The sequence below is a fragment of the Tachypleus tridentatus genome, chromosome 11 (assembly GCF_004210375.1).
Source record: "Tachypleus tridentatus isolate NWPU-2018 chromosome 11, ASM421037v1, whole genome shotgun sequence".
In the NCBI taxonomy this organism is placed as follows: domain Eukaryota; kingdom Metazoa; phylum Arthropoda; class Merostomata; order Xiphosura; family Limulidae; genus Tachypleus; species Tachypleus tridentatus.
In genome coordinates this window covers 30,966,065-30,985,717 of record NC_134835.1, presented here as the reverse complement: position 1 = coordinate 30,985,717, position 19,653 = coordinate 30,966,065, and the positions used below count along the sequence as shown (strand labels likewise).

General features: G+C 36.8%; 1 pseudogene across 1 annotated transcript in view; it reads right to left on the bottom strand.

The window, feature by feature from the left end:
- The window catches only part of LOC143231867 (uncharacterized), a 101,002-nt pseudogene that overhangs the window by 41,833 nt on the left and 39,516 nt on the right, over window positions 1-19,653 (bottom strand). The window contains exon 3 of the transcript XR_013017244.1: window positions 19,164-19,230. The product of XR_013017244.1 is annotated as an uncharacterized LOC143231867 (transcript). The remainder of the gene's footprint in view (window positions 1-19,163; window positions 19,231-19,653) is intronic.

Sequence of the window (19,653 nt, the reverse complement as noted above, 5' to 3'; positions counted from 1 at the left end):
AAGCGCTTCAACGTAAACTAAAACTTTGGGGTGAATGTATACTTATGGAAGAACTTGACCGCTTCGAAAATCTCAATGGTTTTTTTACTTATGAATGAAGTTTCCTTAAGCGAAGATGCAAAAATTTGTCTTCCAGCACATATCTGGTTTGTGTATAACTACTTGGGAGTACTTCTCTACTCATGTAGAAAAATTACCGTGGATTCAAAATCCCTTTGTTGATTCTGCAAATACCAACCATTTGTCTTTGAAAGAAAAAGAACAGCTTATAGGAGTTTCAACTGATTACACCCAAAAAACAAAATTTCAGCAGGAAGAAATTACACAATTTTGATTCAAATGGCCATGGAATACCTGGAAATAAGTAACAGAGCTTTGAAAATTTTGATGCGTTTACCAACAACATATCTTTGTGAACAAACATTTTCATGTATACAGCTACAAAGACCAAATTTAGAAACAAGCTAAATATTGAAGATGATTTGCGCTTATAGGTAACAACCGTAACTCCAAATATTGAACTACTTTGTGAACAAAAGCAATCCCATCCGAGCCACTAATAAATAAGTACACTAATTTTATTGATATACATTTTGCAAGCAGAGATGTTTGAACAAGTAAGTAAAAGTAAAAATTTTTCTTTAAGTATTGGTATTTTTAATAAATGTATATTGTGAAGTTTGAAGTAAACTTTCCGGTGCTAGTGACCGATTGTTTCTATTTTTAGTTTTTTTTGTTGTTGTTTTCTTTTGTTATTAAAGCTCCGGAATGTTTTTCTTTCTGATGTGAAGCTCTGCAGGTCCAAAACGTTTGGGAACCCCTGGTCTAGTGGGCTATTTACATTAGCCTTTTGTTATTACAAGTGTTATTTCAATAAGGGAAATGGCATTGCACTTACTTTTAAGCAAATGAGATTGTCTGAAATGCACCGTTGACAAAAATGTTTTGTTTTCAATGCTATGGGTGCATTCAGGTTCACCATGTTGCAACAGGGATTTTTTTTACTGAATGTTACCATTCCTTGTCATTTTACTGAGTACAAGAAAAGACTGTTACCAAAGTGAGCACTTTTTGAAAGTTGTAATTTCTACAAGAAGTCATCAATTTATTTAGTTAGTATGTTACAATAAAATCATGTATGTATATAATACTGACATGACAAAAAACAAAATACACACGATGAATTGTCTCAGCAGTGGTGCTGTTGATTTTAAGAAATATTTCTTTAACTTATAATTATAGGGGGCTGCATATATATATAGAAACCAAAGAACAAATGTGTATATACTGAAGTGTGTTTCACTTTTCCATACAGGTTTTCTGTTCTAGTTATTTCTTTCAACCAGTTCACAAAGGAAATCTTTGTTTTTTCATTAACTTTCTTCATTAAAACAAGCCTGTGTTCTTAAGCCTTTTTTTTTGTAGATTGTCTGTTCATCACATATGAAAACTGAACAATTAGTGTTGATACTGACATGAAGTTTTAAAATTACAAAAAATGAATAATTTTCCTGTAATTTACTTTTGACAAGAAACATTTCAGTAGATTTTTGTTTCCCACAATTAACTATTCAGGATGGAAAAAAAAAGAGCATAGAAGGCAGTCACATATTTGTCTATTATATAAGCCTATTATATGCCTGCAAACATCTTAAAGTTAATAATTGAATTCTTACTGATTATACGTATTACATTATTACATGTTGCAGCTTCTACAGTAAAAAAAGAGTATTTTAAAAACAATTTGACATTTACCTGTATGATTATTCTCAAATATACGAGTCCTAATGGCGAGTTTGTAGATTTTTTTTTAATTCTGTTTTTATGGGCTTTTGGTAAACTGTAGAATTTGTATGTTCTTTTGGTTTGAATACAAAAATTTGTAAAGTTAAAAATAGTTTTTTACTCTAATATGATTTCAAGTAGTTTGTTCAATTTTTGGTTGCATGTTAGGTTAAAGTTAGTATTTAGATTACCATTCAGTATGTTTACTACTCGAGAATCATACTGTGTACTAAAGAGTGACAATACCAGTGTTTGAATATTCATACCTGTTTCTAAAATATTCTTCCTTAGTGTGAAAACTAACTTATAATAAAATAATTTTAAAGAATATACTTAAGAAATTCAAAATTAAAAACAATGTATTTCCATGTTTTCCCATTTTGGAGCATATAATATAATATAAAGCATGATTTAAAGGGTTTTTTTTTATTTCGATTAAGCACAAACCTATTCAAAAGGGCTATCTGTGGGTCCAACATGGCCAGGCAGGTTAAAGGGTTCGATTCGTAATCTGAGGGTTGCAGGTTCGAATCCCTGTCGCACCAAACATGCTCACCCTTTCAACTGTGGGGGAGTTATAATGTTACAGTCAATCCCACTATTCATTGGTAAAAGAGTAGCCCAAGAGTTGGCAGTGGATGGTGATGACTAGCTGCCTTTCCTCTAGTCTTACACTGCTAAATTAGGGACAGCTTGCGCAGATAGCCTCGTGTAGCTTTGTGTGAAATTAAACAAACAAAAAAAAAAAAGCTAGCTGTGGCATCTAAAAAGGTATTTCATAAGTACTTTAGTTCCAATTTAAATGGATAGAGGAAAGAGTAGAAGAGTCAATGGTTGTGTGAGGTTAGTTGGAATTATGAAACCTCAGAAACAATTACTGAAAATTACAAAAAAAAAAAGACAGTACAGTAAGATGTATTACGTTATGAAAGATTGTGGAAACATTTACATTTTATAAAAATGAGAAATTATAATAAGATTTTAATTAAAAAAAAAGAAAGGATATTAGTTTCATTTATTTTTTGAGCAATTTTATATACTTTATTTGTATAAGGAGTGTACATGTTTATACACTTGGAAAATACATGTATTCATTTATGTTAAGTTGAAAAATGTTATTTGAATGTTTCTGTTGCAAATCCCTGTAAAATTATATCCTGAAGATGACCTTTTAAGTCATAAGACCAGTCAAATAAATTAACCAAGTGGAGAAAAAACATGCTATTTTAGTGTTTTGTTATTTGTAATCACAGATAAAAAACTTGTTTGTTCTTATGTTTTGCTTATACATATATGACACACACACAGACAGATATTAAAGCATAATTTGTTTTTGAAACAAACCCAATTCACTGAAGCGTCACATGTGAAAATATAATCTGGATAGCATGAAATCTGTGTAAATAATGACAACAAGAGATTAGTAGCTACAGACAGTAATAGAATGACAGGCAATTGGATTGGACATTATTTGCAGAAAAACCCCAATTGGTGAACTTTATCTATATAAAGAATTATAACCTCATTAAATTAGACCTGTAGTGTAGTATACACCAGGGATGTGTTGAGCAGTCTTTTCATGAGGGAGCTATAGCCTGCAAAGATTGGGAAATTGAACAACAATGTGTTTAAAATAACACAGTGTTAAGTGATGAGATGTTATGTTATTGTAGCGAGATTTTATAACTGACAATAGTTGTTTGAGATCACAAAACCAAAAAAATAGATAATTGTAAATAAATATTTTAAACTGAAAAATGATGTGACCCAATTTTTGAACCAAACTTTTTTGCTTAAACCATGACTTGGTGGACCAAGTCCCTCACTCCCACAGACACAGCACTTGTATACAATTTAAGAAATGAGGACAGTATAAAAGAAACCAGAAAGTTCACCAAAACAGGAGCTAATGATGAAAATACAAGGTGGCAGGTTCATGGTTGGAGGAAGGGTTGAATGGTAAAAAAGTGGAAGATACCCATCACAAAAGGGAGGGTTGAAATATGTGTTAAAATATAACCTGTGGAGATATAAACAGCTAGATAAAGCAGTGCCTAAAGAAATAGTTTTAATCTGATCAGCATAAAAAACACTAGTTAGAACCTTATTTGCCAAATCAAAAACTTCAAGCATTATATTATGAATCAATGATTAATATCGAAAGCATTATCTTACAACACACGGAGAATTAGTTAGAAAATAGGCTTAGGTAACTAGCTACAGTACACCATAACACTTGAGGAAACCCAGACAAGTAGCTAGATGATTATATTAGGAGACAGTTAACCAGCCAAAGTAAGTTACATTTTATTAAACACAGATAACCAGCTAAAACACACGACAATATTTTATTAAACACAGATAAACAGCTAGAGCACACAACAATATGTTATTAATCAGTGATGACGAGAAACCCACTTGTTGAGAAATTTATATGCAAAAAACGGCTCGTTTGGGCAGAAAACACTTTACATAGAAGAGCGAACAACGTTTCGACCTTCTTCGGTCATCGTCAGGTTCACAAAGAAAGAGGTAACTGACCGGAAGCTGACCACATGTTTGAAAGGGGTTGTGTAACTGTGTGTCGAAATGTAGAGGGCGGTATTAGATGTTTGAATATATAATTTATTATATTAATATAGGTATAAAGGCGTTCCTTTATATTGGTTTATTTTGGGTTTAAGTTGTTGTATAAGTAAGGCTTCTTTAATTTTACGTTTGTTTATGTTTGTTTCTTTATTTAATATTTGAGTGTTTTCTATGGTTATGTTGTGTTTATTTGACTTGCAGTGTTCGAAAACGTGTGAAGGTGACTTTTATGTTCTTTGAATCTGTTTCCATTTTTCTACTTGTTTCTCAATATAGAAGTCGTGGCAGTTATCACATTGTATTTTATAAATAATGTTGGTGTGGTGTTTGTCAGTGTAGTTTTACATAGTATAGACCTCAGTTTTGTGCCGGGTTTTGAATAAACTTGGTATTAATTGGAATGTCATATTTTGTTACTAATTTTGCCAAATGTTGGTTATTTGTTTGCTGATGTCGGGAATATATGGTATACAGCAGTATATGGTTTCGTGGTTTTTGATTCGTGAGCTGTATTTACTTTAGTTGGTTGATTTTGCTTTCTGTCTAGGTGTGTGCGTATAATGTTTTCTACGGTTTGTGGAGGAAACTTATTGATGTTGGTGAAGTATTGTTTTATTTTGTCTAATTCATCGTTAATTTTATCTGGTGAGCATAGTTTTATGGCTGTGTTTATTTGGTTTCTTAGTATGTTGAGTTTTTGTGTTGTTTCATGTGCTGAGTCCCAAGGAATGTATAGTCCAGTATGGGTGATTTTCGGTGGATTTCTGTTTGAAATTGTGTATCAGTTCTTGTAATTTTGAGGTTAAGAAATGATATTTGATTGTTTTCTTCCTGTTCACATGTGAAGTTGATGTTGGGATGTATAGAGTTAATGTGATTGAAAAAATTAAGTATGTGTTCTGTAGATTTGAATCCCGCAACCGTGTCATCTACATATCTATACCAGTATAGTGGTGGATTTATTATTAATATAATAAATTATATATTCAAACATCTAATACCGCCCTCTACATTTCGACACACAGTTACACAACCCCTTTCAAACATGTGGTCACAAGTTATTTTCTTTGTGAACCTGACGATGACCGAAGAAGGTCGAAACGTTGTTCGCTCTTCTATGTAAAGTGTTTTCTCAGCCCAAACGAGCCGTTTTTTGCATATAAATATGTTATTAAACACAGATAACCAGCTGGAGTACATCACAATATTTTATTAAACTATCTAGAACATTATCTTGGGAAACAGAACAACGTGAAACATTTATAATATTTAAAGAACATATTTCATGATTTATTATTAGTGTACATGTTTTTGTTAGAAACATATACCACGCAATTCTATGTGTAGTTTGGTTAACTTTGAATAAATACTTTAAATATTTGTATTCTTTGGCAAAGGTACTAAGACTACTGGTCATTATCCCTAATTTAAACTACTGACCACAGAGAAGGTGCCCAGTCATCAGCATCCATTATCCATGTTAAGGGATTGCTTGTCACATTTATAATGCACCAAAGGCTTGAAGTGCAAATAAAGGTTCAAAGTTTGCACAAAGTTACCCGAGAGCTATCTGCACTAGCTATCCCTAACTAAGCAGTGAAAGACTAGAGAGAAAAGAGCTATTTATCACCACCCACTGCTAACTCTTTGGGGGGTACTCTTTTATCAGTGAATAATGGGAATAATCACATTATAATGCCCCCACGCTGAAAAGATTAGCAAGTTTGGTGGGACGGGGATCCAAATCTGCAACCCTCAGATTGCGAAGTTGGGTGCCCTGGCCACACAGATAATATTATGATATAGTGCTTGAATTCAAACCTCACCCACCTGCTTCAAAATCCAGAGCTCTATAACAAGGCCAAGTTACAAGAATATGCTGAAATAAATAACCAGAAACAAGGCTACATCATGTTAATTAGACAGACCAGTTTTGGTTGTAGCTTATTATACTGTGTTACAGTTAGGACCAAATCTAGACTAATAGCAGTAACTTTGTTCTGCTAAAGAAACAAACAAACAAAAAAACTATTTATTGACCTTGTTAATTTCAATCCAAAACATACCACATACCTACAGAGAAATAAGGCCTTAAGATACAAAAGGTTTTAATTCGTATGCTTAATAAAGACTGAAACCTTGAGGCTTCTGGTAAACTTATGCAATGAAAGGACCAACGTAATAAATAAATGATACTGTTTGGATTTTCACTATCTTTAATAATACACTCGTCTTAGTGTTGCTAAGTCACTTTTACAACACTCATTCCTAAGAAATAAGAAGTCAATAGTCATCTTTGTACTTAAGAAAGGAAAATACAATTCATATGGCAATACTACAACATTCTGGAGATGTTTATGTTTATATTCTGCTCCCCCCCCCCGCTAGTACAGCGGTAAGTCTACAGAATTAAAACGCTACAATCAGGGGTTCGATTCCCTTCGGTGGGCTCAGCAGACATCCTGAAATGGCTTTGCTATTTAAAAAACACACACTCATAAGTTCTGAATTAACCACTTTTCTTCATTAACGTAAGTTGATTCTTCAGGCATTCTTAATGGTAGGAATAGTTTCTCTGTACCGAAGAAAAATGCGTGGGCCTAGGCAGGGAACGGATGGATAACAAATAAATATATGGTTGCGCTTACACCATCTATGAAGTGTAATAATAGTAAAAATGGCCTCGGATACCAACAAATTCACCATTTTTGTGAATAATACTTTTGATAAAGTATGACGCTCCCCCGGATCTCCCAATGTGGCTTCATCTCTCTCTTTTTTTTTTTAATCCAAAAGTAGAATCCCTTTTGTAGATTTCTGCCTATGACCCTGATATATTGTGTGATTTTCTTAAAGCAAAGCCACATCGAGCTATCTACTGTGTCCACCGAGGTGAATCGAACCCCCGATTTTAGCGTTGTAAATCCAAAGACTTGGCCCGGCATGGCCTAGCGCGTAAGGCGTGCGACTCGTAATCTGAGGGTCGCGGGTTCGCGCCCGCGTCGCGCTAAACATGCTCGCCCTCCCAGCCGTGGGGGCGTTATAATGTGACGATCAATCCCACTATTCGTTGGTAAAAGAGTAGCCCAAGAGTTGGCGGTGGGTGGTGATGACTAGCTACCTTCCCTCTAGTCTTACACTGCTAAATTAGGGACGGCTAGCACAGATAGCCCTCGAGTAGCTTTGTGCGAAATTCCAAAAAAAAACAAACAAACAAACAAAACAAACATCCAAAGACTTACCGCTGCCCTAGCGGAGGACCCGATATACTGAAATACAACAGTGTCAGAAATAAGCTGTAACAAGTGAATAAATAAGGCGAAAATTCGTGTAACAATGCCTACCATATTATCAATTTTTAATAACTTTTATAGACAAGAACAAAAACTAATATTTTTACACTGTATTTGGCACGCAGAGCATCTGTAAAATATAATAAACCTTACACTGCCTCCAGCAAAAAACGAAAATTGGACGAAAGTAATTCCCGTTTCGCATTACTGAAGTAAGTGTATACGTTATGAAAAATTACTTGTTTATTGTACCGCACCCCAAAACACCAGGTTTATTGCGTGAAACATCCATTCACCTAAGGACGTCACTACCAATCAATAAACCTTTCGTGGACTAGCCAGTCAATCGGTTTTAGGGTCAGTTGTTGGTGACTACGTTTGTTTAACCCAGTCAAAACAATACCATTCCACTGGAAGGCGTTACACGCGAGCAGGATAATAAACTAGTTGAGCTTGTTTATTGTTAGGCAAAAAAGGCTAAACAGTGGGCTATCTGTGCTGTGCCCACTGCAAATTTTGAAACCCGATTTTAAGTGTTACAAGCCCTTAACGTACTGCTGAGCTACCGATGGAGGTGTATGTGTGGTAGAACTACTTATAAAACGTTGTGCTCTGCAGTACAATTTACACAATGGGCTAACTACAATCTGCCGATCGTGGTGAATCGAACTTCGACTTTTACCAGTTTAAGTCCGTACCTTACTGTGACTCAGTTTTTAATATATTCACTTAGAAGATGCATAAGAAATACATTTATAGAGGCATGGGAGTAAAAGCAATGTTACACTTAATATCAACAAACTTGTTTCTTACATGAACCATGAATTAATAAGATAAAAGAGAAAAATACAGCGACTAGGAACACAACGAAACTGTAAAAATTAAAACACAGCGAACACCTATCAGGAGAACGAAAGTTTCCCGGTTTATATACATACGAGATAAGACGTTTTAAATGTTTGACCTCTGAGTTAGCACCGATTGTAGGGAAGATCTGCTGGTTACAACAGAACAGGTAGTGACTGGTGCTAAAGCACGTGAAACTGTAACTGATGAAGCAGACAAGAGTTCTGTAGTAATGGAGGCAGAATGAGTTAGCCAAGCTTCTTTGCTGGGTTCATAAGGACGCGCTTTCAAACCTGGGCAGAAAAAGTGAATAAAAGTTGATGGATGGTACAAGACGAAAGACGAGGGCATATTCTTACAGGAAAACCGTACAACCCCCCTTACCTCGATGACGCGCCTTAACTGGTCACTGATATGCTTCGTCGCGTGTAAATTATTTTGACAGAAATAATAGAGCTTATACCCGTCCTCATGGCCAGCACCTGGCGGCGTGTTAGTTTGTGGCGCCAAAATATAGTCACGTGAACAAGGACTGAGTTATTATGCAGGCACAAATTCCAAAGTGCTAGCAAATAAACACAAAATATGAAAAGCATAAACGACAGAAAGAAGACAACTGGTACCACGTAAACTTTCTCTCATTCATAGTGTATTTCTGTGTTCTGTTGTTGCTAGCAGTCTACAGGTTTTTAATACACACAATTTCAATAATTTATTTTTACGACACAGTATAATGTTAACAGATATTCGATAGCCAATTAAAGTGTGTGTTTCTAGATATATTTTCGTTTGTACTAAATACGTGAAAACGTGATAGTTTAAAATAAAATTCAGTTAAGATTTAGAAAACATTTGAAATAATAATTTATAATATATCTCTAACTAACACTATTACCATAGAATTACCATAGAATGGATAAACAAAATCATAAACTGTTATCAACTTGAAGAATTGTGTTTGTGCGTTTTTCTTATAGTAAAGCATCATCGGGTTATCAGATGTGCCCACCGAGGAAAATCGAACTCCTGATTTTGGCGTTGTAAATCCGAAGACTTACCGCTGTCAACTAATTTAAACGAAAAATGCGAAAAATATATTTCAGTTATGTCACCTCCTAATAATCGATTTCATTTTTATAGTTAAAAAGTCGAATCGATGCGACATCGCAAAATATTCCTAAACACTTTTAACTTTTGGATGCGTTACAAGAGTGATAGTCAGTTACTCAACATGGGTGGTAGGGTGCTACCGATTTCTTACTTCTCTCTGGTCAGTAGTTCAAAATTAGGAACGGCGGTAGATAGCCATAAATACAAATATATTGGCTTGTGAAGCCTAAGCTCGTGTTAAGCGTGATAGTTGAGAGTATAAATATGGTGGTTGAATTGTGTAGAGGCTATTCCAGATATTAATTATTTTACAACACTTTGTTACACATACTACTTGTAACACCCACATTATATGACGCAGATAGCCTAGTTGCTTTACGACATAAAACGCCAAACCATTCAATCAGCCCATATTATATTTCAGTTTAGTTTTATCGCTAACAGCAATCAAAAACAAATAAAATATTCCATGTATGACTAATTTACTAACCACTACACATAAAGGACCTGCGTTGAGGATGGAGGCTACCCCCCCCCAAATATGGTGCCCCCAAAACTAAAGTTGCCTATTAATATAATTTTACATACATTTTATATTTGGCCTCATTATATGTCCCTTTAAACCCTCACAACAGTTAAAAAAGTCAGAATACACACACAGCGTCAATAGATTTAACATTACAATTACACGAATACAAAAAAAAAAGTTTACTTTTACATTGCAGGGCGTTGCTAAGTGCTTAAAAGATTCGAGCTCAGAAGCGCGGGAATTTTCGGTGTTTCAATACGATGTCAATCATGGTTTTCCGAACTTAAGACACCAACTGGGGACTCGAGGTACAATCGAATACAATCGGGACACGGGCTCACTATGTGCCCTCTCTGTATTATGATAAAGATTTTACGGTATATTCTTACCAAATAACTCAAATCAAACAACGACTATCACAGTAAATTGACATATTAATTCTCACACCAGTTTACGTTTTGTTGTTTGTTGTTGTTATTGTTGTGCGGGGAGGGAGACAACCCTGTAGACCCTTCCCTTGTTTATGTCGATGAAAATAGACAAACGATTAGTATAAATGGTAGTTTTTGAGATTACTAAACAATTTTCCCACAATTTGCCTAGGGTCCGGCATGGCCAGGTGGGTTAAAGCGTTCGACTCGTAAACTTAGGGTCGTGGGTTTGAATCTCCGTCACACCAAACATGCTCGCCCCTTTCAGCCGTGAGGGCGTTATAATGTTCGGTCAATCCCACTATTCGTTGGTAAAAAGAGTAGCCCAATAGTTGGCGGTTGGTGGTGATGACTAGCTGCTTTCCCTCTAGTCTTACACTGCTAAATTAGGGACGACTAGCGCAGATAGCCCTCGTGCAGCTTTGAGCGAAATTCAAACAAACAAACAAACACAATTTGCTATTTTTCTTTACCGTAAACAACTACACAGGAGTAATTTTGGTGATTCGTTTATTTTACGTTGCTATATTGGTGACCACAGGGACTATATTTATCTATATTGGTGACCACAGGGACTATATTTATGATCCATTTGTCGAAGGTGAACTTTTCGGCATGAATCTCAAACATCGTTTGACTGTATTAATATTTATGAAAGAGTTGATTTGAGATTGTAATAATATTATTAAAACACGTTTAAAAGAACAGTCAAAACGAGGTGTTTTGTTACCTACAGTTCTTACTGTTGTTATGATATGTTTATTGTTCATTTTCGAATGTCGCGCAAAGCTGTAACATAGTTATCCACGAATAGCCATCCCTAAATGAGTTAGGCCTGGCATGGACAGGTCGTTAAGGCACACGTGTCGTAATCCGAGGGTCGAAGGTTCGAATCCTGGTCGCACCAAACATGCTTGCCCTTTTAGGCGTAGGAGCGTTATAATGTGACAGTACGTCCTACTATTCGTTGGTAAAAGATTACCCCAAGAGTTGGCGGTTGGTGTTAATGACTACCTGCCTTCCCTCTAGTCTAACACTGCTAAATTGGGGACGGCTAGCGCAGATAGCCCTCGTGTAGCTTTGCGCGAAATTCAAAACAAATCAAACCGTAAATGAGGTAACATACCGACTAAACGGAAAGCAGTTAAAAGTACCCTCAACCCAGTTTGGGCTTCTCTTGTCTGATCGAATAGTGGAATATGTTTGTTTGTTTTTAAGCTGATGATACCCACCACGGATATCAAAACCCTGTTTTTAGTGTCGTACGCTTTCAGATTTACCGCTGAACAACTGGGGTACTCCGAAAAGCACATATAGCCCACAGTGCAAAACACTTTTCTGAACCAGAGGGTCGCAAGCCACGAACCATTAAATACGCCACGATCTGCCTTACACTTTAAGAACTTTGTTTAAGCTTTACATATTTGAAATAGGTTGAGAAGGCTTGGACAACTTAAGACATACTGATTATCTCCACGTAATAAATTCCAGTATGCAAACTTAAAGGTTTGAATAAGTGATAGGTAATTTATCACGCAGAAGGTAAACACAAGACTTTTTTTTGGATAAATATGAAATGGAATCAGTTCGCTATATGCAACAAGGTGACGCCATCTATTGAGAATCTTGCGTGAATTATTGATGATCATCTTAGTGGAAGCCCCTGGTGGTCAGAGTCGAATAAGCAGAATAATTTATACGGTATACTCCTACCACTCGTTTTCGCCCGCATGCAGGAACTTTCAAATATTCAGCAACGACCAATAAGGGTGCCCGAAGAAACTACTGAGGATTAACATGGTGGCGCTGTTACAAGTATCAAGGTTTTAGTCAAGAATACATTTTACTTACTGGGAAAACGAGAATTATGCAGTGGTGGACCTTTTGAAGCTGTAGAATGAACCAAGAGTCGATAGACTTGTTGTTGTTGTTGTTTTTTTTTCGGTGAGAGGTATCGTAATATTGACTTGCACTCCCTATATTTGTTTATCCTCAATGGGCTGAAAGTGGGGGCTTTCGACCAGTTTATTCTGTATGAACATTTTCTTAATCCAAAATGTTTGAGTCAAAACACAGTTTATAGTCGCGGGAACTTGGAATTAAAGTTAATTTCTTGCTGGATAAAGGTATGTTAATGAAGTTCTTTCATTTCTCCGTATTTGTTTGTTTCCAAAACCTCCCAGCAAGCTATGCAAAGAACTATTTGCATATAGAAGTCTTTAATTTTAAATTGATAACCTGGAAGAAAAGCAGCTATCTCACAGCATTTCCCTCTCCTCCCAGCTAATTCTTGGGCTAATCTTGTCTTACAGAATAGTTGGATTTTACTACTACTCTTACAACACACACACGGTTCCAAAGTGCAGAGCAATTTTCCACCAACAAGCCACGGACCATGAATTATCGGATTCATTCTCTGAGGACACTAACCAATGGTAATTCCCGATCCAATAGACAAAATTACGAAAACAACTTACTGTAGTGTATACATTCTTCGAGCTCTTTAAATCTCTGTGTGTAATTTACGTTTGTTTGTTTTTTGAATTTCGCACAAAGCTACACGAGGGCTATCTGCGCTAGTCGTCCCTAATTTAGCAGTGTAAGACTAGAGGGAAGGCAGCTAGTCATCACCATCCACCGCTAACTCATGGGCTACCATTTTACCAACGAATAGTGGGATTGACCGTAACATTATAACGCCTCCATGGCTAAAAGGGCTAACATGTTTGGTGTGACAGGGATTCGAATCCACAACCTTCAGATTAAGAGTCCAGCACCTTAACCACCTGTCCATGCCGGGCCTTGTACCTTTATGAATCTTGCTCGCTACAGTCGCAATCTGTATGTACAAGATACATAATTTAGCTGTCAGCCAATGAAAAGTGCCGACTCAAAATTTTATACACATATTATGAGAAGAAGAAAAAAAATGCAGATAGATATATAGTGCTTCTAAAAGGATATGACAGATAACATAAGAAATCGGGCTGTTTTTCGAAGAAGACGCAAGAAGTATTTAGTTCAGAAACACACCATCAGAGCGCTGTGGGGGGGAGAGCCAAATTCCAATTCTTCAGATTAAGATAATAATTGTTTCTATGCTTCGCGAGTAATTACACGCACAGAAGCAGACACTTAATATCCATAAAAAATCACTGAGGGTCGTATCGCTACAGCTACTTCATTAGCGAGAAGAGTCCCTGGGGGTAAGTAGCGACACCAAGCATTGGACGGAAAGAATTTCACCAAGCTTGTTTGTTGGTTTTTTTTTTTTTTTTTGGTACGTACACATATTCTACAGTAGGAACTTCAATGAGAAATATATATGTTATTGTTTAACATGCATTTTTTTTTCTCCGCCACCATTCAAGACAAATACGGAATTCGGAGCGTGTAACACGTGTTTGTGTTTTCGCGCGAGTGCGTGCGTTTGCGTATTTAATACACTTCAAATCTTGTAATCACTCTGTCACAGAATTGTGTCACACGGTACTAGCTGTATATACAAGTTTTATAAGAGAAAGTCGTTAAATAAATTTAATTACAACAATATATACAAGAACATCACAAACAACACCAGGACACAAATCACAGAGTGGGTTATTATGTTATGTACCACAGGTTGTTTTAGGTACGCGCATGCGCATTCCTTTCTCTTTCTCTCCTCAAAATGCGAATCCCTATTCCTTCTTTACAATGAATAATGCACGAAGTTCTGTATATAAATTGGTGACAGAGGTTGCTAATTGTCTATAATTTGTACTTGGAGAAGAAGTCTAGGATCTCAGAGTAAAAATTTGTTGTGTGATAACCACACCATTTCGCACTTGTAAATATTGTTAATATTGGAACGCAAAATATAGAAATATTGTAGGTCTGTTTGTTTTGAACTTTCCCGCAGAGCTGTATACATAAAGAACTAGTCTTGAATTTTAACTCATTTACGAAGTAAAAGGTTAAACTAGCCAACAGCACCCACCGCCAATTATTGGGCTATTCAGTTTTTCGCGTGAACAGGAAACTAGCGTTATATTGTTGATACAGTGCAAGTTTGCAGAAGACGCACGCAATGCACACGCAGTTTTGTAAAGGTCTTGAAAATCAATTGGAACAAACAAAACTTGAGACTTTGCTTGGTCATATCTATGAACACACCCACACAAAGAAACTTAACAAATTTTGTACGGAATACTTAGTTTCAAGGTTTTTACAGCGATCGAACAATTCCTGCTCTTTTTCCCAACAACACCAGAACATGATAATATTATTTAAAAGTGACGAAACAGTAAGAATGATGACCTGCGCTTGAAGCTTACCTCCGATACCACTGTAATGTTTATTAGCGTTGACATTTTTTATAAAAAAAATGTTTCTATTGTTTGTTTTAGCTACGTGAAGGCCGTAACTACTTTTGAACTGACAGACTAAATCGAGGACAGCTGGTCACTAGCACCCACCGCCAAATCTTCAGGTTACCCCTGTCTAAAGAAATAGTGGCTTAGAATGCCATTCTTGTAACGGAAAGCGAACCACGAATCCTCGGATTCACAATTCGGCCACACTTATCACTATTCAACGTCTGCCTCACAAATTTTGCCAACGAAAAAAACAACAAAAAAAATCTGTGTACACAAACTGACGTTCGTTTCACTGACGTTCGTTTCATTTCCGTGCAACAAATACAGCTGCAAGTTGAACAAAACTGTGCAGCTTCTAGTGAAAGACACTTCCCGGACACCAGGAAAACGTGTCGGTTATTATCTTAGGTAACTACTGAAGAAAATGGTTATAATTATTATTAGATATCTCTCTAAATATTTTGAATAAACTGATACTAAAATAAAATTAATCATAGTGTTGTCACAATAACGTGTGTTTGTCGGTCCTTAGAGAGATTTACAAAAGTCGATTTAGATGTTATGCGACATGGTTTGTACTTACCAAAACAACCAATTCAACCTTATCTGGAAGAGCGGTGAGTAAAGTTTCTTAAAGAGCACGTGTCACATGGTTGATAAAACAAGCTCCGGGCACAATCTATTGAGCAAATGTCACCACTATCAAACAGTATAGCAATATGCTCCCACACAGAAGATATAGGCTAAACCTGAATGATCTAGACAGTGGGTCGCCGAACCGACTTACTAACTCCCACATTCCACGGGCCTCAACACCAACTACTACACGCGCGCGGCGAGGCACGCGCAGGGGGCAGGGTCAGTGACAAGTCGACCGAGCCCCCCACGTGGATGGCCCGTGTCCATTGTTAAGTTTCTGATGTACACTCATATAGCCATCTGATATATCGTGGTTACTACACAGAACCAAACTCGCTTTTCAAGTTTCAATTCTTTCAATGTTAATCCTGGTTTAAAAAAAAATAAAAATGGGGGGGGGACTAGTCCGTTGTTTCTTTATATATGACAAGAAACTGGGAAACGTTTTCTAGGCTTCCAGTGAATCCGCAAGCAGAGCTAGAGTCAAGATACAGCCGTGTCCTCAGGGGTAACACAGCCCTCTGTAATGATTATTTTCTCCTCCGCAAAAACCTCTTCCAATACAGCTGACGTGTGCGGCCGGTTGCAAAGCCTGGGGCACTGTAGCCAGGAATGCCAGGCCCCATGCTTACAAAGGCCGTGGAATGCGGCCTACTTGCCGCAGCCGCCGGAGATCGACGGTGCACAAAGGGCACGTATTTACGACCATGGACTAGGTGAAAAGCAGTGGGCTCCGCCTCCTATATAGTGGCTAGCATCCCTTCAGTGAGCTCGAACGGCATGCCAGTCGAGATTAGACAGCTTGCCTCGCGGGATCGCCATGTTTCTCAGCCGAGCGATATCGCTCACGCCTCCGTTTGGGCACTGGTGATGGAAAGCGAGGTTGGGCAGAACCCCCCATCCCTCCATCCCTCACCTTTGCACTTATCTGGTTGACCAGCAGTACATCATCAAATACAGAAGGTTTGATTTTATGGCTGAAATATATATATATTACGGTGCGGGGCCTTGAAGGTGATCTTTAGCACAATACGAAACTCCCCACTAAATGAACGTGCGTTTTAAATATTCGTAGTTGCTGGAGCACATTACGGGCATATCAAACCACAATATTTATTACAAAAATGTGTAAAGCAGGGCTAATCCTCAAAAACAACACAAATAATTCATAAATCTTAAGACCTCCAACTTTCAATTACACGCTGAAGCTTCCTGGGTTTGCGAGTTTTAAAGAAATCGGAAAAAAACTGTTTCTGATCAGTTGAATAAAAGTTCGATGAATATTTTTCAATTTACTTACAAAGTGTTTGTTACACAAGTAAAACCCATCATTACGAGTTCACTGATTACTACTTCTAGAGTTTGCTAATTTATATTCGTTATTATCACCTTAAAGCATTGGCAGATCTAAGGGGGGTTGTACCCCACCCACCTCCATTCAGGTGGACTACTAAATTTGCGCTAACTATCACGTGAGGCACTTGATTGTTTGCTTTTTGAATTTCGCGCAAACCTACACGAGGGCTATCTGCGCTAGCCTTCCCTAATTTAACAGTGTAACACTAGAGGGAAGGCTGCTAGTCATCATTACCCACCGCAAACTCTTGGGCTACTCTTACCAACGAATAGTGGGATTGACCGTCACATAATAACGCCCCCAAGGCTGAAAGGGCGAGCATGTTTGGTGCGACGGGGATTTGAACACGCGACCTTCCGATTACGAGTCGAACGCCTTAACCACCTGACCATGCCGGGCCAAGGCACTTGACATAAATATAGCTTGTATCTCTTTCTATGTGTATCCAATCGAACGCGTCGGGATTTTTTTTTTTTATTACTAATAAAAAAAGATATTGTTTAGTATCTACTAACATAAAACAACACCTATTTGTACATCTTTAGCCATCAGTTAGTTTTACAAGTAGAGAAAAATGAGTGTTTACGTCACAGAGAAAATTTATGGTTTCAAACGTCTTTTAACCTGGGAACTTTTCCTCTGAGTATGTTTCATTTTGGGTGATGCTACAGTTATTGGGTGCTACACCAAAGCAGAAGAGCACGTTTCATTTTGGGTGATGTTACAGTTACTGGGTGCCACACCACAGCAGAAGAGAAGTTGTCTACTAGAATACTGTTTGTTATACAAGTACAGTCTCACACATCTCTTTAAAATCGTAGTTTGCTGAATCTGTCGATCAAATTTTTGTTAGTCATATCTAATCTAATGGATGGATAGGCAGACAGATAAAAAAATATTATAGGTTAAAATTTATACGTATTACAAGGCAAACTTATGAAAGTTTGAAACAATTAGCACATTGAAAGTCATAAACCAGCCTGTCTTATGGCTATTTAACGTATGCAATTCAACTATATACAGAAAACAGATTTTGTATTGTAATACTACAGAGCAAAAGAACAAATAAAAACCTAAATCTTTCAACTCTTGACCGACTAAGAAACGATAAAAAATGTAAAATATTTTCGTGTTATCAAAATATTCGTTTTGCGTAATCACGAAATCGTATAATACTTTCTAATATCATTCTCCAATAAGTTTTGGTTTGAATATCGCGCAAAGCTACACGAGGGCTATCTGCGCTAGCCGTCCCTAATTTAGCAGTGTAAGATTAGAGGGAAGGCGGCTAGTCATCACCATCAACTCTTGGGCTACTCTTTTACCAACGAATAGTGGGACTGACCACACATTACAACGCCCCCAAGGCTGAAAGGGCGAGTATATTTGGTGCGACCGGGATTCGAACCCGCGACCCTCGGACTACGGGTCAAATGCCTTAACCCACCTGGCTATGCCGGGCCATCTCCAATGAGAAACTAGAAAGGAACATCAAGTTAATTAATTACCAGGAGGTCGACAGTATTTTAGTAAACTGGACAGAAGAACGTGAAGACGTGGCTACAAGATACTTCTGGTCAGCAACCTTACAAACTAAATATTAAATTTAGCAGCTAATAAAATTAAAGTTTAATTTCTTTTAACTTTTCATTTGAGTTCATCTCGCATGTCTTTGGTGCTTTATTATCTTTCTTAAAAAAAAACAAAAAAACTGTCCTTCGAGTAGTTACAGTTAGGTGGCACCATATCCTAATGCACCAATCAAATTCCTTTCTGAATCTGTACTATTAAAGGTTTATGGTTCTCTTATCAGTCATTGATGTTGAGAGGTAATAACAACATTTTGACAGTAGGTTTTTTTTCTCTTTTTTTTTGTCCTGGTAAAACATGCTAAAGTATATAAATATTACCTGTCAAAGTTCACAGACAAAGTGAGAAGTGCATGTAGAAACATTTATAATATTTCAAATGCAACTCATATCAAATATGTTTCACATAAACAACAGTCGAACATGAAATACAACAAATGTCTTTATAGTCTCAAAACGTAAGAGAACATACGATATAAGATAAAATAGTATTATAATTGGTCTGGTACCCACTTTTCATTGAATTCTGTCAACAACAAAAATAAAACGGAAACAGCGTAATTTATTTATTTTTATTTTTTACCCCGAACTTTCATTACCTGGCGAAGCAAGATAAGAAGAAATCATGGAAACTTACCAAGATTTGTAGCAGAAAGAATAATGTCCAAGCATTCGAGGTCATCGTCAGTAAAAGGATGGGGGTCCTGGAATAATAAAAATATTAGCGATAAACCAGAATTAGAATTATCACGACGATTCTAGTAGGTAATATTATAAAAGGGACAGAAACAGATCCATATTTTATAACCAGCTTTTAAGTAATTTAAATATTCAATGAACTAAATAGTGCATTTCAAAAACATGTCTTTTATACCACAATAACGACGCAAAACTTGACACAGCGCCAAAGATTTCTTTGTTTTAGGATAGAACTGCACAATGGTATATCTACGTTGTGCCTTCCGCTGATATTGGACCCAGAATCTTAGCGTTATACAAGTCATTAAGCTATACTGCTAAGCTACCGTAGGACAGTTCCAAAGGATCATCAAATGCATCTATCATCAGGTCCAAAGTGCAAGTTCGTGAATATTTCCACATTTTGGCACCAACCAGAATGTTTCCTT